The sequence below is a fragment of the Neofelis nebulosa genome, chromosome 2, assembly GCF_028018385.1.
Source record: "Neofelis nebulosa isolate mNeoNeb1 chromosome 2, mNeoNeb1.pri, whole genome shotgun sequence".
Taxonomy (NCBI): domain Eukaryota; kingdom Metazoa; phylum Chordata; class Mammalia; order Carnivora; family Felidae; genus Neofelis; species Neofelis nebulosa.
In genome coordinates this window covers 221,671,920-221,699,669 of record NC_080783.1, presented here as the reverse complement: position 1 = coordinate 221,699,669, position 27,750 = coordinate 221,671,920, and the positions used below count along the sequence as shown (strand labels likewise).

Sequence of the window (27,750 nt, the reverse complement as noted above, 5' to 3'; positions counted from 1 at the left end):
GGATGCTGCCCCACCCCAAGTGACCACTCATCTGCCTTCCGTCACGACACATCAGCAGCATAACTACACTTCCAGGAGCGTACACCCATGGAGTCACAGAGTATGTACTTTCTCGTGGTCTGGCTCCACTCACTCGGCACTGTCGAGACTCACCCGTGTTGCTGCCCGTACAAGTCTTTATGTGCACACCTGCTTTCGCTGGTCTCGGGTGCACACCGAGGGGTGGAGCATACATGGTAGGCATATGCTTAACACCAGGAAACCGCCAAACTGTTTTCAAAGTGCTGGCACCATTTCCTCTCCCACCGGCAGCGCCCACGAGCCCTGCTCCCGCACGCGCTCCTCGGCACTTGGTGGGATCACCTGTTGGTCCGTCTAGTAGGACAGTGGTGTCTCCTTACAGATCTAATTTCCATCCCCTGATAACTAATGATTTTGGCCATCTTTTCAAATGCTTATCTGCTGTCTCTACATGCTCTTTGGTGGAGCGTCCGTTCAAATCACTTGCGTCCTTCATGCTGAATGTTGAGAGCTCTTTACTCGTCATCTAAGGCATGTCACACGCTAACACTTTCTGCCAGCCTGTGGCTGGTCTTTTCCTTCTCTTAATAGTGTCTTGGAAGGAGCAGAAGCTTTTAATATCGACGAAGTCTAACTTACAAATGTTCTCTTTTATGGACTGTTAACTTTGATGTCACAATTAACAAACCTGTGCCAAACCCAAAGTCTTCACAACCTTCTATGTCCTCTTTTTAGGGCCAATATTTAGAGCCTGTGATTCACTCTGACTTAGTTTTTGTCTCTAACCCTCTGCACAGGGACAACCAATCGTTCAAGCAACGAATTCATTCAATTTAGCTCCGCTTTTTAATTTAAATTCTCTTAACTTATCCTGAGTTGCAAGAATTTCACAAGGAACTCTGTACCCTCAACCAGATTCACTGACCCCTGACTCTGTGACACTCTCACTGCGCACACACTACGGGGATTTTTCTCTGAATCGCGTGGCTTCACCTCTATCTGTGCCATCTGCTGGTATTTTAACTAACATTTGATTTGGAAAAAGGGCCCTCTTGCTTTCTAGTTAAAAAAGCTGGAGAGATTCTGCTCTTGCTCTTGTCCAGAATGTGAACGACCATCTCTGGGGCCTTAACTCTTCCTTCTGAACACTGGATGGAGCCTTTCAAAGCAACATGTTTCTCAGGAACAGTTTGTTCTGAAAACCAACTATGGGCTTAAAAAGAGGTGGGCAAAACTATACAAAAATTAAATTATTAAAATAAGAAACCCTGAAAAAATTTAAACATCGTGCTTTAAAAACTGACAAGGATCAATTACTTCAACATTACCTTAATTCAGAAGTGCTTCTGGTCTGGTCTCCAACGCATGAAAAATTGTCTGCAACAGACAAAGAAAAGGCTATATATGTACTGCGTTCAGGTTGAGAGGAGTAACACTGCATACATTTGAAGGAGCATATAAATCCCTCCCTTCTCCATCGCCATTTCTTGCCCCAAACTGTTTCACTTGGTACTCTACACTAATTTAGTATTTGGCTTTCCAATGTGCGAAAGAACTCTGATCTCAATTTCTTTCTTTCTCTTTCTTTCTTCTTTTTTTGAGAGAGAGAGAGAGAGAGAGAGAGAGAGAGAGAGAGAGAGAGAGAAGGGGAGGAAGCGGGAGCAGGGGAGAGGGGCAGAAGGAGGGAGGAGAGAATCCCAAGCAGGCTTCACATTCGGCGTGGAACCCAATGAGGGGCTCATTCCCAAGACCCTGAGATATGACCTGAGCCAAAATCAAGAGTCAGACGCTCAACTGACGGAGCCACCCAGGTGCCCTCGATCTCATTATCTTTTTTAAAAAAATGTTTTAATGTTATTTATTTTTGAGAAGGAGAGACAGAGCATGAGTGGGGGAGGGGCAGAAAGAGAAGGAGACACAGAATCCGAAGCAGGCTCCAGGCTCTGAGCAGTCAGCACAGAGCCCAACGCAGGGCTCGACATCACGAACCCCAAGATCATGACCTGAGCCTAAGTCAGACGCTTAACCGACTGAGCCACCCAGGTGTCCCTCAATTTCTTTAAAAAAAAAAAAAAAAAAACTTAGAAATGCCTCATGGAAAATACTCTGAATCCAACTGAACAATACACGGGGAAGACCTACTTAGAATCCAGTTACTAGAAAAATAACATTATGGTAAGAACAATCACTGCAATTCAAGAAGCTTCTAAAGTCCTGTCACCCAGACTTGGCCATTTGACATGTAAAGGACCTCATCTGCATCTCAAAGAAGGCACGACTGCTTCCAAGTGTGACTGCTCCACAGGGGTGTGTGTGCAACCCGCCAGCTCCGCACCACTCCTGCGGCAGCAGGGCCATCCAGAGCCCCAGCTCTGGCATCTGGAAGAATCCCCGACTCTCTTCCTCTCTCTGTACTGCAGCCAGAACCGAAGTACACTTAATTCTAGATTTCTTCTGAAATCTCTGCTTGTCCTTTCTCAGAAACTAAATTTGAAAACATTTAAATAGGCTTTTGTGATCTCTCCAAATTATGTGAAAAGACCAATTCTGGATGATTCACAGATTACCACCTACCTGCCTGTTGACGGACTCACTACCTTGTGCAGCTACAAACCCCCGGGCACACATCTAGTCTGGAGGTCAGGAGAGGTAGTAACAAAATGAAATGTCCCCCAGTTGAACTGTGAATTCTAGTATATGTGCTGCCGAAGCGAGCACTAACTGTGAATTCTAAAACACTCACTTCACAAAATACTTTTATTTGGGAATTACACTGCATAAGTTGTAATAAGCACAAGCTTTCCTGTCAATAAAAGTTAAGTGTGGAAAGAAAACCGTACGGAGTTTCCTCAAAAGGTTAAACACAGGTTCGCCATGTGATGCAGCTCGGCTGCTCCTAGGCATGTAGCCCCAAACAACCGAAAACAGGTGCTCAGTGCATGTCCACACACTTCACTGCAGCACTATTCACAATGGTCAAAGGTGCTAACAGCCCAAATGTCCGTCCATGAATAAGTGGATAAACAAAATGTGGCACAGCCAACAACGGAATGTTCTCCAGCCACGAAGAAGAGCGCAGCACTGACACATGCTACAGTGTGGACGGTCCCCAAAAGCATTATGCTGTGTGGAGAAACCACACACAAATGATCACAAAGTATATGCTTCCATTTACGTGAAATAGAAAATATTCTGCTTCTAGGAAAGAGACAGACCCACACAGGCAGAATGCAGTGGTTGCGAGGGGCGCTCTCTGTGTACATGGATGTGCGAATGAATACTGCTCAAAAGATACAGGGCTCCCTTTGGGAAGATGAAAATGTTCTGGAACTAGATAGACGTGATGGCTGCACAACACAGGAAGTGTGCTAAATGCCACTAAATCGTTCACGTTAAACTGGTTCCCTGAACGTATCACAAATTTTATTTCAAAAAAGAGGGTGGGGGGGGGGGAATGTGCCATTAAAGGTACTTAAAAGAACAACCAAACCAGTAGGTGTGGAGGTGGAAGAGGAAGCTGAAGAAAATTAGTGAACAGGTGGCCAACTGGCCTTCACAAACCCAAAGAGGGGAGCTCTCGGGAGGGCACACCCACTGTGTCAGTGAACGTGTCAGTGAACTACCGAGTCTATAAGCAGGCAGTGGCAAATTCCGGCAGGACTGGTTAGATTGGGTCATTCTCACGGGAGGGGGCTGTACTGCCCACTGTGGGATATTCAACAGCACCTCCTTCCCCAGTGTGACAACCAAAACTAACTCGGGACGCCACTAGGTGTCCCTGGGGAGAATATGGGCTCAGGTGAGAGCTCCACCTTCAGACTGGTTGTCACAATTAATCCCAGTCTCCAAATACAAATCCTTTGAGGTACTTTCCACATCAAGAGACAAGAAGGAAAAAATTAAAATGGAAAAATGTATCACAGTTTGCTCTGATTCAAACACCTAGACTGCCGTGGCTCAAGGCATGAAAGCAAACTCCCTATTCCTTTTCTTTGGAAGAAGAAAACGGGGAGCCACGCCCCCATAAGTATTTCCCTAGCCTGCAGTCCCTATGGGCACAGTCACGGTGGGAGAAAGGGTGTGGACACCAGAATCAAACCGCCTCAGCCTGGATTCACACGTACAGCTGTCTGGATTTGTTTCTGGCTAAAAATAAGACCCAGGTGGGGCTCTTTTACTGACTATTCGGCGCAGAAGACAAGACCACTGTTCCAGACACAGCCATGTGATCCTAAGCCAGGAGCATCACTCTTATAGAAAATCAGGAAACTGGGGATTTAATGAGACCAAAGCCAAAGTCTCACGATGCTACTCTGCCTCCTGGAGGCAAAAGTAAGTGGAGAGGCAATGCACATCCTTAGACTCCTAGGAGCTGGTAACACTGGATCCCTTCCAGCCAGCAGGTGTCTAGGGCCCACAAGCGGGGCGGGGGGCAGTGCCTGCCCAGACCTGAGAACGATGGTTCTCAGACAGGAGGAGAAGGGCCTTCCGGGTTACACCGAAGCCTGGCTACAAGGGAGGGCTGCTGCTATGAAGTGGAACTAAGGGGTGGCATGAGGACAGGCTGAAGTTTTCTCACATCTTTTTAGAAAGCAATCCATAACGGAAGTTGGAGGAAGATAAAGGAAGACATAGACAAAAATTCAAGAAAAAGGTTAACAGTTTATAAAGCCAATCCTAATCAAAATTTAAAATATGTAAAATTCAAGTGATAGATTTAACAGAGTAAATACAAATGTCTCAGCAATCTTATGAACAAATCAAACTTTTTAAAGTTTATTTACTTATCTTGAGACAGAGCACCAGCAGGGGAGGGGCAGAGAGAGAATCCCCAGCAGACTCCGAGCTGTCAGCGCAGAGCCCAATGCGAGGCTCCATCCCGCAAACCGTGAGATCGTGACCTGAGCCGAAATCAAGAGTCGGACGCTTAACCGACTGAGCCACCCAGGTGCCCCGTCAAACATTTTTAATAATTCGAATGAACAACTCCTTACCCACCCAACAACACTGCTTTGAGACCCCCTTCCCTTGGTGGAGGCAGCTCTGCTAGAAGGCAGGAGCCCTACTCTGTGACCCTCTGTCTCCTGTGGACAGGTCTACTGTGCAAGTCAGGTGCAAAGTTTCCAGACCATTCCCTCACAAAAGGACCAGACTGCTGCACACTATACGCCCTCCTTTCCAGCACTGTCTCAGGCTGCCTCTGGCTACACCTCAAACACGAGTCTTTGAAGTCTACCTGAGTACCTTGGCTTTAAATGATTTATGGGTCAAATTCCCTAAACATCTATCCGTTCACTCAACAAATACATTTTAATACCTAGGATATAAGACAGTGTGCTGGATGCTGAGAACACAAGCCATCAAAACAGCTTAGCCTAGGGGCGCCTGGGTGGCTCAGTCGGTTGAGCGTCCGACTTCGGCTCAGGTCATGATCTCACGGTTCGTGGGTTCGAGCCCCGCGTCGGGCTCTGTGCTGACAGCTCGGAGCCTGGAGCCTGTTTCGGATTCTGTGTCTCCTTCTCTCTGTGACCCTCCCCCGTTCATGCTCTGTCTCTCTCTGTCTCAAAAATAAATAAACATTAAAAAAAAAAAAAACAGCTTAGCCTAGCTGCCCCCACATGGGTCTCCCAGGCCAGGGGACATTAGCCTATAATGTACGGGGGGGCGGGGGGGGCTCTACCAATACAAGTAAACTTAAGGGCTAGTTTCACTCAGGCCCGTGTGATACACACAAAGTCCTAGAAATGCACACACAGGACACCCTGCACCACAGGTGAATGGCCAGGACAGGATTTCAGGGATCAGGGAGGAAAGAGCTCCTGTTCTGGGGGTCAGGGGGAAAGACATGGGCCATTGCAGAAAAGGCCACTTGACAGAAGAAAAAGGGGAGGGGTGGTAGCTCAGCGATTCTCAGCAACTGTGGGCATCATAGCTCACTTAGCTGAAATACCCAATAGCCAAGGTCATTATGATTCCCTGGCTGAAGAAGGTTAAAATCCTAGAGCAGATTTCTAAAGATGGAATTATCATTATTTAAAAAAAAATTTTAATGTTCATTTTGCGGGGAGAGAGAGGGAGAGAGACATCATATGCAAGAGTGGGGGAGACAAAGAATCTGAAGCAGGTTCCAGGCTCTGAGCTGTCAGCAGAGCCAGACGAGGGGGATCAAACTCGCCGGCCCTGAGATCATGACCTAAGCCAAAGTCGGACACTTAACCTACTTAGCCACCCAGGTGTCCTGTAAAGATGGGATTATTATGTCAAAGGTTATGTGTCTTTTGAAGCCTCTTGGAAAAAAATCAGCTGAGCCTACAGTTGACTCTACAGAGTTGTTAACTTAGCAATATTAAATATTGCCTTGACATTGATATTGATATTAATATTTAATGATAAACTCTCCTATACATATATATTCTAATACATCATGAGGTTTTAAGGACCAAATACTAGTATTTATGAGTATTGTTATTTTCATATTTTTCAAAAGCTAAAAACTGAATCTTCTTGAGACATATCTAGAGGATTCCTTTACTGGCTGCATTAAAATTTCAAATCGAGCAAAGGTACATCTCACGGGAATGATTTCTTTTATATCAACATAACCCTAAGACAGAAAGAACATTCGGGTGTACTGTCACCTGCAATCCTGACATCCCCAGACCAGAGCAGAACAGACCCAAGGACATTAATTAGTCCTTACCCTGTTAAGTGTGGGCAGTCATGTTTTATCACAGGCTTTAAGGTGTTTGATTACAAGCCCTACTGGAGGTAGTGTGCATCCGTGATATATACACCACTTTTTCTTCCTAAACCCTGAAAAAGGCGGGATTCCAGAACACATCCAGTCTTAAAAGTTTGCATGAGGGACTGGGAAGGCTTGTAAGAAACAAAGTAAACTTCTCACTTCTGAATAATTCTCTAGTACAAGATGTTCTGGGGATGCCTGGGTGGCTCAATCAGTTAAGTGTCCGAATCTTGATTTCGACTCAGGTCATGATCTCACAGTTCACAGGTTTGTCCCCGCAGAGGCTCTGCACTGACAGAGCCTGCTTGGAATCCTCTCTCTCTCCATCTCTACCCCCCACCATTCATTCTCTCTCTCTCTCTCTCTCTCTCTCTCTCTCTCTCTCTCTCTCTCTCTCTCTCAAAATAAATAAACAAAAAGAGATGTTCTGAGCAAGAAGGTGAAATGATAATGTGAAAGAGTCCCCTTGCCAAATTTAGGAAGATCTGAGGGTAAAATGGAATATATCTCATTGAAAACACACACACACATGCGCGCGTGCACACACATGCGCACGCGCACACACACACAAATACTCAAAAAATAAACAAGAGGAAAGGTAGAGCTCTTCTTTACAAAGGAATGCAATGATGTATAAGGAATGACAGATCTAGGAAACTACTATTTTGGGGCCTTGAGAGTAGTAACACATGCAAAGATCACCAATGGATGCTAAAATGTGTTGTTAGAAGACATTCACAAGGTCTAACAGTATCACTCATAGATAATTTCCTAATTTTAAAAACCAAACGTTATTATCTAATAGATACCACCTTAATCAAAGGATGATACTTAGTATTACCAAGAATGGAACAAACTAACATTAGGTACCTCATGATATGATAAAATGTGAAGTCTTGGTCACCTACCGAGAACTTTCGCCAAAAACTCGCCTGAATCCAATTACGAGGAAACATTTATTAAAATCCAGAATGTGAGACATTACAAGAAATTGGCCTGAACTCTTCAAAAATGTCAATGTTGTAACAAGCAAAAAAAAAAAAAAAAAAAAAAGGTGGGAAGACCACTCAAGATGCTGTGAGCCTAGGTAGAGCCACGAGTACCAAACTGCAACACATGAATTTGATTAAATCCGGAAGGTGAAGGGTATGAAGACATTTGGGTGAACGCTGAAGAAACTGACATGTGTACTGGGTTAGGTGTCACTGAATCCATGTTAAAGCTTGGCATGTAATGATACTATTGTGGAAACACAAAAGAATGGCCTTGTCCTTGAGACACCAGGCTGGAGTTGTAAGGAATCAAGTATCATGACATCTACAACATTCTAACAATTCACCAAAAAGCACCAAGAGACAGAAAATGTGGACCCCCCAAAAGTTACAGATTACTTGGTAAAAGGTACAGAATATTCACTCACCTATTTTTTCAACTTCCTGTAGCTTCAAAACTAAAAGTTAGGGGGTAGGAGAATACTAAGGTCAATGAAAAGCAAATATAAATCTTCTTTTAAAATGCCCTTGACATTCTCTAACAAAAGATGAGGTTACCTACAGATCAATCAGAGGAAATTACTGTGTTTTCATAACTCTGTTGACTCTTCCCTGACCGATGCAGTGAGAGGAGCTCCTTCAGCAGCCGGGAAACTAGGCACAGCACATGTTCATTACTTCCTGACACCATCAATGCTCTTTGGTTTCTAAGGCCACTTTGAAAAATAGATGAATTAATATTTCATTTTTACTTTTTATATTTAATTTTTCTTCATTTTAACAGTGTTTCAGTGTTCTTTTTCTCAGGCTGGCTAGAGGTTTATCAATTTGATCTTTTCAAAACACCAATTTTTCAGGGCACCTGGGTGGCTCAGTTGGTGAAGCATCTGATTCAGCTCAGGTCTTGATCTCAGGGTCCTGAGTTCAAGCCAAACACTGGGCTCCGTGCTGGGCGTGAAGCCTACTTAAAAAAATAAAATAATTCGCAGTCTCGGTGATTTTCTCTGTTGTAGCTGTTTTCACTTTCATGGATTTTCCTCTTACCCTCATCATTATTTCCTTCTTGCTTTGTGTTCAATGTGTCCTTCTGGCATCAGAAAGCAGAAAGCTTAGACCGCGAAGACTTTGTTTCTACAACAAGCACATCATTCCTTCATGGTTCCCGTGGCACTGCTCACACTGTGCCCCAGAGATGTCCATGTGTTTGTTTCACTTCCATTCAAATTCAAGTATTTTCAAATTTCCCTTATGATGTCATCTTTGACTTGCTTAATTTCCAGGTATTTGAGGATTTTCCAGATGGGGTTCTACTACTGATTTCTAATGCAATTCAACTGCCACCACAATTATTCTGAAGGCCCATCCAACAGTCCCAACATCTGGGTCACCTCCAAGTCCACTCCACTGATTTACCTCTCGACAACAGACCACCTTGTGTGTACTACATGATTTTTTGCTGAGTACCAGAGATGGATCAACAGAACGGAAGTAAACAGTGACTGCACAGAGGAACGGCACACCTCTTCCTCTGCCAGGCCCCGTAAACAGATATATTCTAAGCCACGAAACAAGATTTTGAAAGTATAACTGGAGTGGCACCTGGATGGCTCAGTCGGTTAAGCATCCCACTTTGGCTCAGGTCATGATCTCACAGTTTATGAGTTTGAGCCCTGCGTCGGTCTCTGTGCTGACAGCTCAGAGTCTGGAGCCTGCTTCAGATTCTGTGTCTCCCTCTCTCTCTGCCCCTCCCCTGCTCACACTCTGTCTCTCTTCCTCTCAAAAATAAAAGTTAAAAAAAAATTTTTTTTTAATAAATAAGAGTATAGCTGGAAAAAAGATAAAGCTTAAATTTTTACTCATCCTTAAAACTGTATGTTCTTGTACTTGTATGACAGGTGTTATGGTGCTAAGTACTCTGTGTATCACCAGATGAACCCCTCTGTAACCCAATGATATATCAACTACCATCACTCCTTGGAATTTTAATTCTGTAAAATTACAAAAAAGATATCCACAGCAAAGAAAGGTCAGTAACTAGCTCAAAGTTGTACGAACAGTTAGCATTATACCCACCAACCAGACGAGCCCAGGGGAGTCTACTGATGCTATATTTACTCATTTTAAGACAAGGAGTCTATGTAAATTTTTTTAAGAGAAAGAAAACCAGATACAAAAATTAAGGCTTGTCCCTTTGTTGAGACTTTTCCCCTCAGCTCTGAATTTTCTTTGTCCTCTCTCTCCTTCTGCCAGGAAATACCACTTAACCTTAAATTCAGAGCTTAAAGACACATTTCATTAAAACTTCCTGACTGCCGCTCTCTCCCCAGCTAACCGATCTCCCTTGCATTCTCCTGCTCTGTTTCTATTTCTCGATCCTACTAGACTAGGAGCTGGGCCTGTGCCTTGCCTCGCCTGCCATTTTGGATTGGGGGCGGGGGGGGGCGGGGGGAGGCGGTTTGTTCAGCTTATAAACCACCTTTTCCAGGAGCTACCCCCATGGATCCTCCTCCCAACCCATCTTGGGATGATCCACTGTTTCCTGGCACCGGGTTCACACTACACAAGCCTGTCTCCCCGCCACTGACCCCAATCATCACTGACCAGATCAGGAAAAGGTATTCAGCTCAAGAGACAGAACAAACTCGATCCCCCAATAATGCGTAAACTGAGACTGTCAGTGGGGCAGGCTCTCCGCGACTGGCAGTGGGACATGAACTTGAAAGCTGTGGCTGGCTACCCTTCACAACTGGGACATAGCTTTCTGAGCAGCCGAGAGAGCGAGAGACCCACGGGAAGAGCACGCTCACCGCCGCCCCTGTTCCCGTCCCTTCTCAGGCTCCTCTACATGCCAGTCCTTATAATTAATTCTTCTTGTGTTTCGTTAATCTAGAGCGTCAGCTGTGTGTTTCAGTCTGTACCCTGCACCTGTGCCAGCACCAAGCACCCATTCCCCAGGTGCTTGCAAGTAAGTACACGAACTCCTGGTTTTAGGGCTTCAAAATGGCCTCTGGAAGAGGTCTCCCAAATTCCTTTCCAAGATGGAATGCTTTGCCTCTGATGACATACCCTCCACCGGTCTCCCCACTGGACCACGGCAACAGAACCCAGCCCTCCTCCCCACCTGACCTGTATTAGCAACACAGGCTGCTCATCACTTCCTCCTCCTCCTCGAGCTCCACCCTCCAACTGGTCTAAGGGACACCATGCTTTCTTCTCCTTCCCCTCACTGCACGCAGTTCTTAGAACCCCAAACACTGCAGTGTTCTGAGGGCTCAAGGCCCTGCTCTTTACAGGCCTGACCTCTCCCAACCAACTGACGCTGGGCTCACCACTCTCCTCAAAGCACACTCTCAAAACACCCTTCCCACCGGGCTGCCACTCAATTCTACCCATCCCCTCCCCGCTCTGCACTCCAGCCCCGAGGCCCCTGGCCTCCAGCCCTGCCTAGCCTGCTACAGACTCGTTCCCCCAGCTGTCTCCTTCCCTCTTCAAGCCGCCCTACACATCACTGCCTCATTTATCTTTCTGAAGGACAGCTCTGACATCTGACTCCTCCGCTCAACTCTTCAAACACTCCTCCTACGGAAGAAAATCAAATTTTTTAGCCCAGCCTGATTTAAAGCTCTCCACCTCACCCACCGTGTCCCAGGTGCCCTCCCCTAGGGCTCCGATCACGAAGTCTGAGGAGGGCTAGATACACGTACACAAACACGCCAGGAGAGTCTGCTGCTCTCTGCCACGTATGGACCAAGATCCAGACCACTTCCACAGAATTTCTCTTAAACATAAATCCGAGAAACATGAATGCATTTTTGCCTGGAAGAATAGAAACAATTTTAAAAAGCAAAATATCCCCCACAGTCAAGAAAGAGGATGTCCTTCCAACAAGTATGAGCTGAAGACATGAGTATCAAATTTCCTCTAAAAACTGCAAAACACGGAAAGCACTCTGCACTGGAAGTTTCTGTAACTCCTCTTCCTACTCACGTGTGACTTACAGTGGGAGCTGGAAAGGACAGAGACTCTGTACCTTCAGACTGCTTAGAATTACGTGGCGCCCTTTCCAGTAAAGCTTCGGGACAACTATGTTTACCACACGGTCACTGTCAGAAAAGCACTTAGTGAGCCCATCCTTGTGCCTGGCACCAGTTTAGGCCAAGGAGGTAAACAGGAATACTTACTTCCAGTTTGAGGGCATGTGCGGCCATACTACCCAACAACCCTAAAAGTGGATGAAAGTTTTAAATCGCTGACAAAAGATTTAACAATAAAATGGCCTTGATATCCGGGTGCATATGTGTGAGCCTAGCTCACACATTCATTCACTTCACTCAACAAAGATTCACCAAAACTTTATCACGTGCCAGGCACTGAAGCAGAGGTGTCCCTCAGGAAACAAGACACGGTTCTTGCCGCCGGGGAGCTTCGTTTCTAGCTGAGGAAGGCATAAGTAAATAACCCAAGTATGCAGTTTTGACACGTCAGGCGCTGGCCAGTATGAAGGAAAAACAAAACTGCGCGAGGTGGGGAGGGGAGGAGGGGTGCGGGGATCCTCTATGAAGGCGGCTAGAGAAGGCATGGAGGTGTCTGAGCAGAGTCCTGAGGAGAGGGATGAGCAGGTGCAAAGTCCCTGGAACACTGACTTCTTCCTGCTACTTAAGCCTCCTACCCCCTTAGACACGAGAAACCCTGCCACTTATCTCTGGAGGTGACAGGAAGCTGACAAATCAATTTTTTGTCCCTCCCTGTTTAGTGCAACGGCTATCCCTCTCTTAAAAGAAACCTTGTTGTTACAAAAAAGGTTGGTCATAAAAAAGGGGGAAGGTGGGGGAACACAGTAAAAAAGCAAATACTCAAGTAAGATAAAATTCCTTGATCAAAGAATCCTTAGTCATTAGGAATTCCCAAGAAGCTTACTGAATGTCAGAAAGCCAAATTCCACCCAAGTTACTCATTCCTCAGGAACGTTTAAAAAGCCAAGGAGACCAACAAGACCCCGGAGAAGGAAAAGCAGAGTCACCACGAGCTATGCAGTGAGGGAAGCACTGGAAGGTCACCTGCTGTTTGCGTGCTGGCTGCGGGGCAGGGGGGTGGGGGTCCTTCCACAGAGCTGGATAATGCTAGGTGAGTCAAGTGACTCTTGAGCTGGTGGAGACAAGAGGACAGCACCTGGATGTACGGAGCTCAGGACCGCGACCACACCGGCGCATTCTTCCTGCGGTTCTTAGCGCCCAGGTCTGGTACAAAGCTGCCTCCCAAACGTCTAATATCAGTTCATTCTTTTATTCAACGAATGATTTTTCCTCCTCCCAATCCTACCTAATACAGTAATTAACAATCTGATGATGCATTGGGACGATCACAAATAAAAATTCTAACAACCAGTCATTTTTCTTTTAAAGCGACAAATAGCGTTAATTCAGAAAGCATAAGAGGCTCGGGTACCATTGAGCCTTCTGAGAGAACTGTCCCAGGAAACAATGACATAGAGAAGGCATCCAAGAAAAGTTACATGGACAGCATATTCTGATTTAACTATGTCATATACTTTCATGGGATAAATTCATCATCTGATTATCTGTCCTGTTTGCAAATAAAAAACCTCACAGGAAAAAAAAAAGAAAGTTGTTACTAACAACTACATCTTTTAGGAAGTGGTTAACTCTACAAGTGAAAAATTACAATGACTCCTGATTCCTCCTAACTACCCTGCCCTGCCCCCAAAAGTTTGACTGATCTAGTCAAGGCTCTTCTGTTTGCCAAAAAAAAAAGAAAGACAGAGAAGGAAAAAAAAGCCTTACTGGGAAGTGGAGAGGATCTGACAGTTCCCAAGGACAGGGAGAACGGGGGCTCCAGGAGACATAAAAATGAGGAAGAAACAGGAACCGGAACCCAGTCTGGGCTGGCTCCTGATGACCTTTCTGTTTTTCTGGGCGCGCTTTCTCCATCCTTCCACCACCCTCTCTCCGGACCATCCGCTGTCATCTTGTACGCAGCCCGAAACCAGCTAGAATCCCACATCCTAACCGGTACCCAATGTCAGCCATGTCTGTTTCCAGAAAAATTCCTCTGCACCAGCTCGGTGGTTGACTGTCCTCAGACCAGGTGGCCAGCCAGCTGCAGCACAGGAGAGGATGGCAGCCCCTGCCACAGGCACTATGGCTGTGACACAATGACCGGTGTCTTCAACAGAGTAACAAACATCCCCCTGTAAGTTATATAAGCGTTTATTCCTTTACTCTGTCACCATTTTTTAGTCAGCTCCAAAGGATGAGTCATAAAGCGTCACACACGAATCCAAATACGCAATAATTTCGTTCCCCAAAACTTACGGTCAACACATACATGCGGCCCTAAAAAATAAAACAGACAACGACAAAATCTCTTTAATCTCTGTCTTCTTTAAAAGCATTCAGGAATATCCCCACAGTCTTATCCGCTTACGGTGTCAGAGCTAAGAGAGCATCTAAGAACTGGGGCCACTGGCTCTTTTGACACAACACACATCTTTAGTTCATCTCTCCCAAGTGTCAAGAAGAGCTGCTACCTCCCAAGGTCCATTTTTAAGTAGAGTTTCTTAGAAGATCGATGCCACTTTTCTCTAGAAGCCACATTATGAATGCCGGTGAGGCCTCTTTAGTCGACATCTGTGGGTTGCCTCTGTGTGTCCTCCAACTTCTCCTCTGGTGACATCACCAAGAGGGCTTACCTTTGACTCCGGGTGAGGGAAGAACCCCTCCTTCCGCCCTCACCCAGGCACTTCCGGTGGGGAAGCCCTTCTCCTGGGAACACGCTGCCCACCGGGCTGCAGTGACTGGTTCAGGCGGACCCACGAGCCATTGAACCCCCAGCTCCCAACACGCACGGTGAGATGCCCGGGACGCTGCAGCGAACTCACAGGACACCACAAGATATTTTAAAGTGGAGACACACACAGAGAAACCGGACAGCGGACAGACACCAAGGGAGCAGTTAGCTCGAGTGGCTAGGTCACAGTTCCACCAGCAGATGGCACTACATCCTTTGTGATGACGTCACATCCTTGCAGAGCGAGGTTTTCGGCGGTTGCTTCGAGAATAAAGTAAGCACTACGAGAAAATCAACATGGAACAGGAAACGCGGGTGCTGGTATCCAGTCTCATACTGAAGCCTGAGAAGCTACACAGCCCATTAGTTAACAACAGCGGTTTACTTAACAATAAAGTATATATTTTTTTAATGTACTGATACTCCTTTTTAAAAAGACTACTAAGAGGGCGCCTGTGTGGTTCAGTCAGTTAAGCGTCTGATTTTGGCTCAGGTCATGATCTCCCAGTTCGTGAGTTCGAGCCCCACATCAGGCTCTGCACTGACAGCATGGAGCCTGCTTGGGATTCTCTGTCTCCCTCTCTCTCTGCCCCTCCCGCACTTGCTCTCTAAATCCCTATCAAAATAAATAAGAATAAACTTGAAAAATAAAAAGACTACTGGTAAGTTCCAGGGACATAAATATTTAAGTTCTTTGGCTCTAATGACTCAACGAAGGTAACTTTAGGTATTTATCTTGGTGTAGGGGCTCTGTGAAAATCCTAGAAGCACTACACATGCCACGAATTTGGGAATCTTTACATTAAGATTCAGACCGGGGCCTTGGGGGATAGAGAGGGAGTAGGATGGCACCTCACCAGCCTACACCACCACACTTGGCCCCACTCCACCCAGAGAGCCTCGCCTACTCTCTGCCCCCACCTCAGGTGTGAGCCATAAAATCAGACAAGAAGCTATAAATTCATTAAGGGTAGGAACTGATTTCCTCATCGTTGTGTTCTCTGAACGAAACCCAAGATGAACTTAGTAACTGCTTACTGAAAGACCTGTTCCCACAGAAAGCAAGTTCTGAAATGCAGCCTTGAGGATGGGTGCATCTCAGAGACCTTGGATCCCTGGGGCACAGAGAGAGAAAGAGAAGGGCAGGGGCAGCCACAGCAGAGCCGAAGCCAGCTTCCCAGTGGGCCTGGCATGCGCAGGGCAAGTGAAACTGAGAGCTGGTGCAGAGGGACACAGCAGACACAGCCCAAGCCTTGACGGGGTTCAGACAGGACCCTCAAAGCAGTGCAGAGCGCCAGAAACGCTCACCAGAGAAGGCCCAGGACACAACCCTCCCGTGGTATTCTGCCCAAAATGCAAAACCTGAATCTAACCATTACCAAGCCCAGACAGACCCAAAGTGAGGGTCATAACTAGCCTGTTCTCTTGGAAATGTCAAGGGCAAGAAAGACAAAGAGGGAAAGGTTGTTACAGATTCTCAAAGAATGCAGATGACCTCCAAACACAACACGTGTTCTGGACTGACTGGACCCCGGACACCAGGGAGAACAGCTGTAGAAGACATTACAGGGACAATTAACGAAACAGGAAACAGGAAGCAACTTGGTATCAGTGTTGAATTTACAAATTTTGATGAGTGAACCGTGGTTTTATAAAAACACGTCTGTGTTCTCAAAAATACACACTGATGTATTTAGTGGTGAAGCGGGAAACAGATGTGAGAAACTGATGTGAATTTTACATTCTACTTCTTTCTCTTTTTTAAAGTTTATTTGAGAGAGAGAGAGAGAGAGAGAGAGAGAGAGAATAAGCAAGTGCGCACGGGAGCAAGCATGGGAGGGGCAGAGAGGGAGGGAGAGAGAGAATCCCAAGCAGGTTCCTCGCTGTCACTGCAGAGACCAACGCAGGGCTCAATCTCACAAACCAAGAGGTCATGACCTGAGCCAAAATCAAGAGTCAGACACTCGATCGACTGGGCCCCCCACGCGTCCTGCCTTCTACTTAAACTCACATCTGTGTGAGCATAAAAGTTGCACGTGCCCATCAGGACAACACCCTGGCGACCACGTGTAGGGTGAAATGGGACACAAGGAGCACATTCCCTGTGGCCCAGTCTGCCATCAGTGATCACTAGGGACACCCTCACCTCTCCCAGGTCTGGCAGGAAGGAGGATCTGAGCCAGAGGGGCTGGCTCTTTGGCTAAGAGTGGAATGCTCTGAGCCTCCAAGGTTTGGCAGCCCGGGCAATCAGGAGACTGACAAGCATCTAACTGGGGTGTGGCCTGCCCATTAACTCCTCTTCACAGTGTGGGGGCCGTGCTCCCCGCTTCCTAAGTTTACTACCCAGTGGTATAAAGTACTCCATTTTTATGGAAGTACAACTAATGAGCCCCGCAGGAAGATAAAGAAACGAACGAGAGCTCAGTGGAGTGCAGGGAATCACCCCTTGGGGACATTCGGAAACACCATGGGGAGGGAAGGCAGCTGAGTTCGAATCGCAGCGGGCCAAGGCCACACAAACTGCCACCATAACCTAAAAGGGGACCCTACACAGCCCACAGCCCTCGACCTTCCAAGGGTGTGGTGCTAGGCTAGAGATCGGGGGCGCTCACACCAGGCAGCCCTGTGCACCGCGGGGTGCCGGGCAGCACCCCAGCCTCTACCTAGGAGATAACAGTAGTACAGCCCACACTGTTAACAACCCTAAATGTCCCTCTGAGAATTCAGTCGCTGTTCCTCCCCACTGCCTGTCGACAGAGTCCATGAATGGCCTGTAGGTTTTCCAAGCCATCAAAGCAGTTCAGCGAGAGCAGCTCCTGGTGGGCAGGCTCCGGAGCAGTGCGAGCTTAGAGGCAGCGATGAGGGCCGCGCAGGACAAAGAGACTAAGTGACAAATGCCCAACCACGTAAACCGTGCAAGAACTTATGACTGACATAGGCAATATTCAAGGTCATCCCCCAGTGAAAGCACACTGGACAATTCAGACAGGCGACGCCGCCCCAGTGGCTGCTGCCCTGGAAAGGAGACGGGCGGGGGCGCTGGCCACCTGAAACTGACACTACACACAGTTGTACACGTAACAACCATCTTTATAGAAATGCCTCCTCAGAGATAGAAGTGCCTTTCTCGTGGCTAAGCCCACACTGATTTAAGTCCCAATATGTCCCAGGTGTCCTGAGAACTACAAGAGAATTAAAAAAAATAAACCCAAAGAATTTACGCCTTATCCTCAGAGTTCATCTCTAGACCCTCCTCGGTACAAGTATCCATCCCAGAGAAATTCTCCTTCCAAGAAGGTACTTCCAGTACATAAACACCCGAATTTCAAACATCACAGTGAGACTCCAGAGGGAATTTAAACTGGAAGAATTTAGAAAACCTATCTCTATGTATCTTGTTTGCGGAATACTCGGTCAGCTTAGCGCACGTCAGCACATGACTGACAACAGGAACACCGTTAAGGAAAACAACCCGTGTTCCTGGGGAACCATGTTCAGCAGTGTTTCTGCAGAGGCCGTGCTGAAGGTCAGTTGCACAAAGAGTCTGGGATCAGAGGGTGAGTCTGGGTCCCAGCCCTGTGACCTCAGGTCAACTGCTTCACCCTCAGACCCGCTGCTTCTCTGCTGGTAAGAGGTCAAAAGATGCTCTGCTGGTCAAGAGCTCAGAGCAGGGGTGGCAATTTTTCCCGTGGACACCAGGCAGCCAATGTCCTGGGCTTTGTAAGCACAGACTCGGTTCTGCTGTTGCTCCTGCTGTCACAAAAGCAGCCACAGACACGCATGAGGACTGAGGCTGTGCTCTGATACAACTGCCTATGGGTACAAACTCGAATTTCCCTGAACTTTCCCATGTTGCAAAGTACGCTCCTCCCAATTGGTTTAACCATTTAAAAATGTAAAACACATTCTCAGCTCGTTCTTAGCTCCTGGGCCACACAGAAAGAGACAGCAGGTGTAGCTGTGCCAACCTCTGGCTTAGGGTACAGTGCTGGGCACATGGCTACAGTTACCATCCTGAAATACAGGCCACAGTAGCTACATGCTGTCAATCTCCACTGTCTTAGAACCAAAAGCTGACCTCCTAATTTCACTGAGAGTTGTCTTTTCTCACCTACCAACTCTGTTCCAAGCAGCGGCTTCTGCTGTCCTGGAGAGCGCACTCACACGTCAGATACCCCGAACACTCCTGCGCTCCAAGAAATGAACTCGGCTTCTTCAAATCAAACTACATAATCTCGACAGTCAATTCTGAAAATCCATTCGACAGAAGATTCCCCCCACGCACAAATTTACACTTGAAGTAGAATTCTACCCCTTACAATTTATATGTTAACCAAGAGGTTATGAGTGTAGCTGAACATCTAGCAGTATCTTGCCCTCCACATCTTGGCATCCACTGAATGGTGTAGACGCCTCCACTCTTTCCCAGGACCTGAAGTCCACATCAGCTACGATGAGCTTCACTCAGTAAATCCCACCAGGTCTTTGGTTTTGCCTCACTGCCTGAGACAAACTGCAGCGTTACCGTCTGACATCACTTTAACGTACTATTACTAGGGGCATCTGGGTGGCTCAGTTGACTGGGCTTCCGACTCTGGATTTTGGCTCACGTTAAGGTCTCATGGTTCATGAGACTGAGCCCCACGATGGGTTCTGTGCTGACAGCACAGAGCCTGCCTGAGATTCTCTCTCTCCCTCTCTCTCTCTCTCTGCCCTTCCCCCACTGCACATGTGCTCTCCCTCCCTCCCTCCCTCTCTCCCTCTCAAAATAAATAATAAATAAATAAGGATTTTTAAAAATAAAGTACTGTTATCGAAAACCACCAGATGCGCCTGACTGGCTCCACTGGTAGAACATGCGACACTCGATCCCGGGGTTGTAAATTCAAGCCTCACGCTGGGTGTAGAGATTACTTAAAAATAAAATCTTAGGGGCGCCTGGGTGGCTCAGTTGGTTGAGGGTCCGACTTCAGCTCAGGTCATGATCTCCTGGTTCGTGGGTTCGAGCCCCACGACAGGCTCTGTGCTGACAGTCCAGAGCCTGCAGCCTGCTTCAGATTCTGTCTCCGGCTCGCTCTGCTCCTCCCCCACTTGTGCTCTGTCTGTCTCTAAAATAAAGAAACATTAGAAATTTTAAAAAAATAATAAAAAATAAATAAAGTCTTAAAAGGGGCACCTGGGTGGCTCAGCCAGTTAAACATCTGCCTCTGAATTTAGTCTCAGGCCGTGATCTTGTAGTTCACAGAATCGAGCCCCGTGCCAGGCTCTGCACTGACAGCCAGGAGCTGCTTGGGATTCTCTTTCTTTTCTCTCTCTCTCTCCCCCTCTCCGTTTATGCTCTTTTTCTCTCTCTAATAAAATAAATATTTTAATTAAAAAAATAAATTCTTAATAAAAAACACTTAGACTGCAGTTGTTATATGTCAATTATAACAATACCCGTGGCATTAAATCTTTTACAAAAAATGAAAAGATGCAGGAAAAAACAGCAAACCAGGAACATAAGATGCTACGAAGGAGCAGACTACAGCACCAGTAAAAATCATCTACCTCAAAGGTGAACTCAGTCAATTACACTTCAATAAAAAAAGCTCAAACTACCGAGATTTCTGTAATACGCTTACTTCAGTTATGCTATCTTTGAGAAGCTTCTAATACGTTCAAACGTTGTCATTATATTTCGTTACATTTCCTCCAAAATGAAAATTTCTTTTCCCTAATTATCATGATGTTGGTAAATTTTCCACAAAAAATACTGAAAAAACAGTCCCTTACTATAACGTGTCCCTTGCCCCTATCAACCCACAGGGGTGAAAAGGGGCATGTGTTTCTTCTAGACCTCGATACGCAGGTGCATAATTTTTCACAGATGAGTCAAATGACACTATACATAATCCTTCTCCCCCCCTCCCAATTTACTGCACTGTGGCCATCTCCTCGTGACAAAAAAGGGCCACCTTGGGGCGCCTGGGTGGCGCAGTCGGTTAAGCGTCCGACATCAGCCAGGTCACGATCTCGCGGTCCGTGAGTTCGAGCCCCGCGTCAGGCTCTGGGCTGATGGCTCGGAGCCTGGAGCCTGTTTCCGATTCTGTGTCTCCCTCTCTCTCTGCCCCTCCCCCGTTCATGCTCTGTCTCTCTCTGTCCCAAAAATAAATAAAAAACGTTGAAAAAAAAATTTAAAAAAAAAAAAAAAAAAAAAAAAAAAAAAAAAAAAGGGCCACCTTACATGTTTTTTAAACAGATGCACAGTATTCTGTGAGTGTGCCTCAACGTAACCAATCCCTAGTGACAGGCAGGGAGATTCAACCATTTATTCATTCCCCAAATATTCCGAGACATACTACCGTGTCAGAGCACATGTCATGGAGCTCTCTGCCCTCACTGAGTTTATATTCTAGTCACCATTGACAAATGTTTTCTTTTACCTCCAAAATTCAAGGTGATGGTTTCTAACAGAGACTGTTTTTAATACTGTTTTTATAACTAACGTTGTAATAAGTATTCTGTTATTTTCTCCTTTGGACAAATTCCTAAAAATGAAATTGCCAGAATAATTTATTTTGAAATTTTCTCTTTTATACTAAGGATATCAACCCTTTATCATATACATTTCTAATATTTTCTCCAATTTGTCTGCTTTGGAGCCTCAGTTCAAAGGTCATCCATCAGGTGTCTTTTGATATAGACAGGTTCTGAGTACTTCAGCAGATAATCTTTTTATGGCTTGTAGCCTTAGTGTCAGGTGAAGAAATCCTTTCCTCACACACCCCACCTCTAAGGTTATAAAATATATCCCCCAATATTTTTCTAGTACTTTCATGTTAATTTTATATTTAATCCTTTAATCCACCCGGAACCTGTATGTGCTGTGGAGTGTGGAGTTTTCAACTTTATTTTTCCCAGCAGACTGCCCCTTGATCCAACATCTTTCACATTAAAATCCATCCATTCCCAACTCATTTAAGACGCCACACCAATCGTGAAGTAAATTCCCATAAGGTGACAGGTTGTCAGCTAGCCTACTCTGTTCCATCTACCTATGCTTTATAATACTTTTAAAATCTGTATCAAATAGAACACTTTCCCCCCTCATCTTCATAGAACAGCCTCCTCTCAAATATCCATCCCCCCCCAATAAGTGACATCTTTAAAATACGTCAGCATGTGTACGCAGGTAACCCGCATTCAAGTTCTGCACTCACACCCGTTCAAGCCCTCTCTTGTCTTCAATAATGCTGCTTAAGTGCCCTTCATATAGTCTTACAACTGACTTAAACACACTTTTCTCTTTATAAAAAGAAAAGGTTCAGACCTAATAGCCATAAAAAAAAAAAAAAGAAAGAAAAGAAAACGGCATTGGTCTACGTGCCTAAGAACTCAAAAAATTATCTTTAAAGTTAGTTTCTATAAAAGAATAAGTTATTTGCAAAAAAGCATCTTATAAGGACTCATGGCCCTTGTCATGAACCTTCACTCCTTTGTCTTTTCTATTCATTATTTGATACTCAGGACTCAAGTTACTGAGTTTTGTAATAACACTAAAAACAGAACTTCACTATAAAGCAACCACACAGTTTATTACAGGCATGAGTTGTGGCCGGGGCCCCACAGGCATCTTGATCCTCCCGGGGATCTCTAAGGTAGGATAAGGTCAAAGGAAGGGGCAGGAGCAGCAGCACAGGTGCGTGGAGATGGAACTTTCTTATTGTCCCCGCTTCCTCCCCTGGTGAATCTCCGCCGTCTCACTCACAGGACTAATGAGCCGGAAAGACGAGGGGGTGGCAGTGAGAGGAACCTGTTTGTCTAATCACAGTTATTCATCATGTAGCTGGTTCCTCCTTTCTGCCTCTTCTTCCAGATGACCCAATTACCCTCAAAACTTTCTCCCCCAAGAATGTCCCCGATTTTGTAACAGGTCACTACGTATAAAGCCTCAGAGCTACTTATATTCAGTTCATCAGGGAGTATCTAAGTTAACCTGCACCCACTTGTCATGCTGCTTTGCTGGGAGTCTTAGATTTAAAAATCTTTTGTTTTGTTTGAAATCCAATCCCACTCCCTCCCAATCAAAGCCATCTTCTTCTTTTCTTTCTAAGGTAGGCTCCACGCCCAACGTGGGGCTCAAACTACCGACCCCAAGGCCAACAGTAGCATGCACCACCGGCTGACCCAGCCAGGCGCCCCTCAAAGCCATCTTTCTTTTTTTTGTTTTCACATTAAAAAATTGTATTTATTTATTTTGAGAGAGAGAGAGAGGGAGGGAGGGAGGGAAGGGCAGAAAGAGGGAGCGAGAATCCCAAGCAGGCTCTGCACTGTCATCGCGAAGCCTGACACAGGGCTTGAACCCACAAACTGTGAGATCATGACCTGAGCCAAAATCAAGAGCCAGATGCTCAACTGACTGAACCACCCACGCACCCCTCAAAGCCATCTTCCTTGATGTCACTCTGTCTCTTCCAAACCTTCAAATTCTGAGCTCGGCAGGCATTTTATGCAGACTCCCGCACAGGAGAACTGCTGAAATGACACTAAAGTGTTGTTTGCTGAAAGGTAACTGGTTCAACCCATTGCTCGGTTAGCAAACAAATCAAATTTTATACTAAGTCAAACTGCTGTTTAACCTCACAAGAGTTGCTGAAAGCCGGTCGATCACGTGTCCTGGGTCACAGCTAACTTGCTCAACTGGACAGAGTAGCATACTGATTAGGACAAATTTTAAAGCCGTGAGAGCAGCTGAAGTGAAAGGCCAACCAAACGGCCGGCACAGATGAGGAGACGGGCCTGAGGCAGTACCGATGGAGGAGAACCCCTGGCTCCCAGGGTGTCAGCCTTCTGTGACCGCCTCTCTCCCTTGTACCAATGTCCTCCACCACTGTGGCTTCTCAGCACACGGCCCAGGGACGGCAGCAAGGGAGGCGCTGAGGAGCCTGGCGGGGGGCCTGACAGAGCCCCGCCTCAGCCGCACCCACCGCCTGGGTCAGGGTCTGCACTGATCACGACCCTGGGGGATTCGCATGCACCCAAATAAACAGAAGCTTAGAGTCTCCCTATTTAAAAATACAACTCTCCATTGGGCCCACCTGATCTTCCAACACGCCTAAGCCCTCCCGCTGCCCCTCCATGGCAAAGCTTCTTGCCACCCCATCTCCATGGCTGGCGTCTCCTTCCTCACCTCCCATGTTCCAACTCACCCCAATCAGCTCTACCTCACAGGTTCACCACCTAGTACCCGCGGTCCTTCAGTCAAAGAGACCCTTCAACACACTCTCTCAGAGCAGTTACCCACCCACCCTGCTTACTGAAGAGCTGCCCCTGTGCATGCCTCTTCTTTCAGACCGCTGATGGCTGCCACTCCTGCTCCCATCGCCAATCCCGTGCACAGGCGACAGCATCTATCTCTGACTTCCAGACTGGACTCCTGGAGAACACACTGATGAGCCAGCACTCGCTCGTCTTACGGCCATTCGGAACCTCAGATGTTCCAAGCAGAGCTCCTGATCCCCGCTGGACAGCCAGCAAACCTGCCCCACCCATGCGGCCACATCCCAGTGGCCCACATCACCACCCTGAAGTCTACAAAGCAAACACTCGGGAGGCAGCCTAACTCTCTCCCTTGCCCCTTCGCCCAAACCACCAGCACCAGCACTCTGGCTGGTTCCACCTCCAGAGCAGATTGAAATCTACCCCTCTCTTCCCACCTCCTCACTCCACCCTTAACCAAGGCACATCATCTTTCATTAAATCCCTCCTTTAGCGGCGCCTGAGTGGCTCAGTCGGTGAAGCGGCTGACTTCGGCTCAGGTCATGATCTCGCAGTCCGTGAGTTCGAGCCCCGCGTCGGGCTCTGTGCTGACAGCTCGGAGCCTGGAGCCTGTTTCGGATTCTGTGTCTCCCTCTCTCTGCCCCTCCCCCATTCGCACTCTGTCTCTCTCTGCCTTTCAAATATGAATAAATGCTTAAAAAAAAAAAAAAAAAAAAAAACTTAAAAAAAAGTGCCTCCTTTAAATGACCTTTGCCTCTATTTCTTCCCCCAACAATCCATTCTTCATTCAGCAATCTGAACAATCTTAAAATTCACATCTTGTCACTTCCTGCTTAAACTCTTTCAATGGCTTCCTGCTGCACCAAGGAAAAATCCAAACTCTCTTCCATGGTGTGGTAACCACAATCTGCACTGTCCACACCAGGGCACTTCTGAAAGTCAAAGGCACTGACCAGACAGAACCACGGCTCGCCAAGTGCACACTGAAACCTGTTCTGGGCAAACTGGTGACCGAGGACATCTTCCCTCCAACATGCATGTCCACCACTCTGCTCCCTGGGCACTCCCCTTTGGCCAGGCGTCCTCCCCACCTCAAGAACTCTGCAATCACTTCTTTCTACCCTCACCTACTTGGCTCCCTCACACCCTTGAGGTGTCATCCACTCAGGAAGGTCTTCCCCAACTGCCCTAAACCACGCCCCTCTCCATCTAGTATCCGACAACACTCACCATAACGGTAGAAATTTGTTGTCTCCGCCATCAGAATAAAATCAGAAACTACTGCCCAGTACTTATTAACAAGCACAGTGTCTTTGCTCACAGTATTTGGCAAATATTTGCTAAATTAATTGAAACAAATTAATGTTCACTTTTAGAATTCATTCCACAGAAATCTTAATATTAACTGGACATCCTAAAGCAGGCAATTCTAAATGCCACTCTATCGAAAGATCTGTGGGTTTTAAAAAAATGCACCAATTCTTTGCAAGTCCTTCCATCAAGATCCAGAGTCTATTTCCCTATACTTAGAGTGTGGACTGGACCTTGTAACTTGCCTTTAACCAACAAAATGCAGCTAAGGTGACGTTGTGTGACTTCTAAGCATGGCCTCAAGAAGCCTAGCAACTTCTGCTCCTGCCCTCTTGAAACTCAGCCACAGGACGGCTGGGCTGCCTGCTGGAGAGGGCATGCGGAGAACAGAGGCACCCTGGCCAGTAGTCCACGCCGGTAAGGCCCAGGAAGCGCAGACCCCAGCCCACCTGCCAGATGACTGCCAGTGCAACCGTGGGCACGGCCGACACCATGCAGAGCAGAGACGAGCTCTCCTGGCTGAGCCCTGCCCTAGCACAAAGGTGAATGCGTGGTCATTGTTTTACGTCCTTACATTGGAGGGCAGTTTGTGGTCGTGCAGCGGTAAGTAACTAACGTACGCCATGATGAATTTTTCGTCACTGCAGAAGGCATATCAGTTTAAGTCAGAGCTTTCAACACTGGCACTGCTGACATCTTGAGCTGCCCAACCCTCTGATGTGGAGTAGCAGTCCTACAGCACACCCCAAGCTGTGACAACTACAAACGTCTCCAGACAAAAAGCAAGAGCAGAATGTTGTCTGCACCTCGAGGGGGACTGGCTCTTCCACAAGGGAAGGAAGGATTCATTACTTTGGGGGCATTCCTTGTGCAGTCTTCTGTTAACTTCAGATCTGGGTTGATACCTACGTATTCTTTTCCTCCTCGATCGCCAAAGGACAGTTAGTGAAACAGACACTCGTGGTGGCCTCTACCCAATCCTGCAAAGATTACCCACAAGGACTTTGCTCCTCTGTTCCCACAGGAGACACAAGACAGATGCAAAACCAAAGTACCTCAAGGGCCCTTTCAGTTCAGTGCCTGACCCCTAACAGAGACTCAAATCCTAGCTTCTGGGTGAGCTCCAAAGACCACAAGAAGACATAAGTAGCTAAAACTAGCCAAAACCAAGATCCCAAATACTTTAAGTACAGCAAGTTTAGGGACTGTGTATATTTTTTAAAAAGGGGGGGGGTGTAAAATATTTAAAAGTAAATTTGACTGGGGGCACCTAGGTGGCTCACTTGGTTGAGCCTCCGACTTCAGCTCAGGTTGTGATCTTGCAGTTTGTGGGTTCGAGCCTCACATCGGCTCTCTGCTGTCAGCGTGGAGCCCTCTTCAGATCCTCTGTCCCCTTCTCTCTCTGCCCCTTCCCCTCTCACGTTCTCTCTCGATCTCTCTCTCAAAAAGAAACATTAAAAAAAAGTAAATTTGACTAGCAAAATTCCAATTCTATATGCAATATAAACTATTCTTTTTGTTAATGTTTATCTTAAGAGGGAGGGGGAGAGAGAGAGCACGCAAGAGTGCATGTGAGCTCGACAGTGGGGGAAGGGCAGAGAAAGAGACAATCTCAAGCAGGATCTGCACTGTCAACGCAGAGACTGATGAGGGGCTCGATCCCATAAATTGCAGTATGACAACCTGAGCCGAAATCAAGAGCTGAACACTCAACTGACTGAGCCACCCAGGCATCCCTGAACTATTCTTTTAAACATACATTTATCGCATCTGACAAGCACCCCAAGATTCACACGGTATAGTTTCCCAACTAGACAGGCAAGGGTTGCTAAACAGAAGTACTGAAAGGACTTTAATTTCCCAAATTCTCACTCTGTATATGGAGACTTTTCCTCAAACCTCCCAAATTTCTACTAATGGCAGCCCAGACACTCAGTCTAGGACTGTGCTATCCAGTAGGGGTTGTTATTAGCCACATGTGGTTTTTTAAACTTAACTGTATTAAAACTAAATAAAACTAAAAGTTTCTTAGTCACCTGAGCCACATCTCAAGTGCTCGATAGCCACACATGGCTAGAAGCTACCATACTGAACAACGCAGATCATAAAACATTCCCATCACAGAAAAGGAATTCTATTGTACAAGGTTGATCTGAAAGATCAAAATTAAAAGCAAAGTAGAAAAAGCTTGTACTGGAGATGGAGAAACGTACCACTTCCAGGAGCAGAGCAGTCTCTCTTCCATCCAGAGCGCTCACTGCTACAGACCAACGCGTGTTCGGCCATTTAAAAACTAACATAGATGGGGCGCCTGGGTGACTCGGTTGGTTAAGCATCCAACTTCGACTCAAGTCACGATCTCGCGGTCCATGAGTTCGAGCCCCACGTCGGGCTCTGTGCTGACCGCTCAGAGCCTGGAGCCTGTTTCAGATTCTGTGTCTCCCTCTCTCTCTGCCCCTCCCCTGTTCATGCTCTGTCTCTGTCTCAAAAATAAATAAATGTTAAAAAAAAAACACAAAAAACTAACAGAGTCAAGAGATATATTTATTATGTAAATACCTACATGTTGCTAAGTTCTTTGTTTTTATTTTTAACATTTATTCATTTTTGAGA

At 46.5% G+C, this 27,750-nt stretch overlaps 1 protein-coding gene across 2 annotated transcripts in view; it reads right to left on the bottom strand.

Moving 5' to 3' along the window:
* GNB1 (G protein subunit beta 1) overlaps nt 1-27,750 on the bottom strand; it is a 90,872-nt gene that overhangs the window by 47,526 nt on the left and 15,596 nt on the right. Inside the window, exon 2 of one of the 2 annotated variants that reach the window (XM_058719421.1) lies at nt 1,350-1,398. The exons of the other annotated variant lie outside the window; for it this stretch is intronic. The gene's annotated coding sequence lies outside the window, so the exon portion shown is untranslated. The remainder of the gene's footprint in view (nt 1-1,349; nt 1,399-27,750) is intronic. 2 annotated transcript variants of the gene reach the window in all.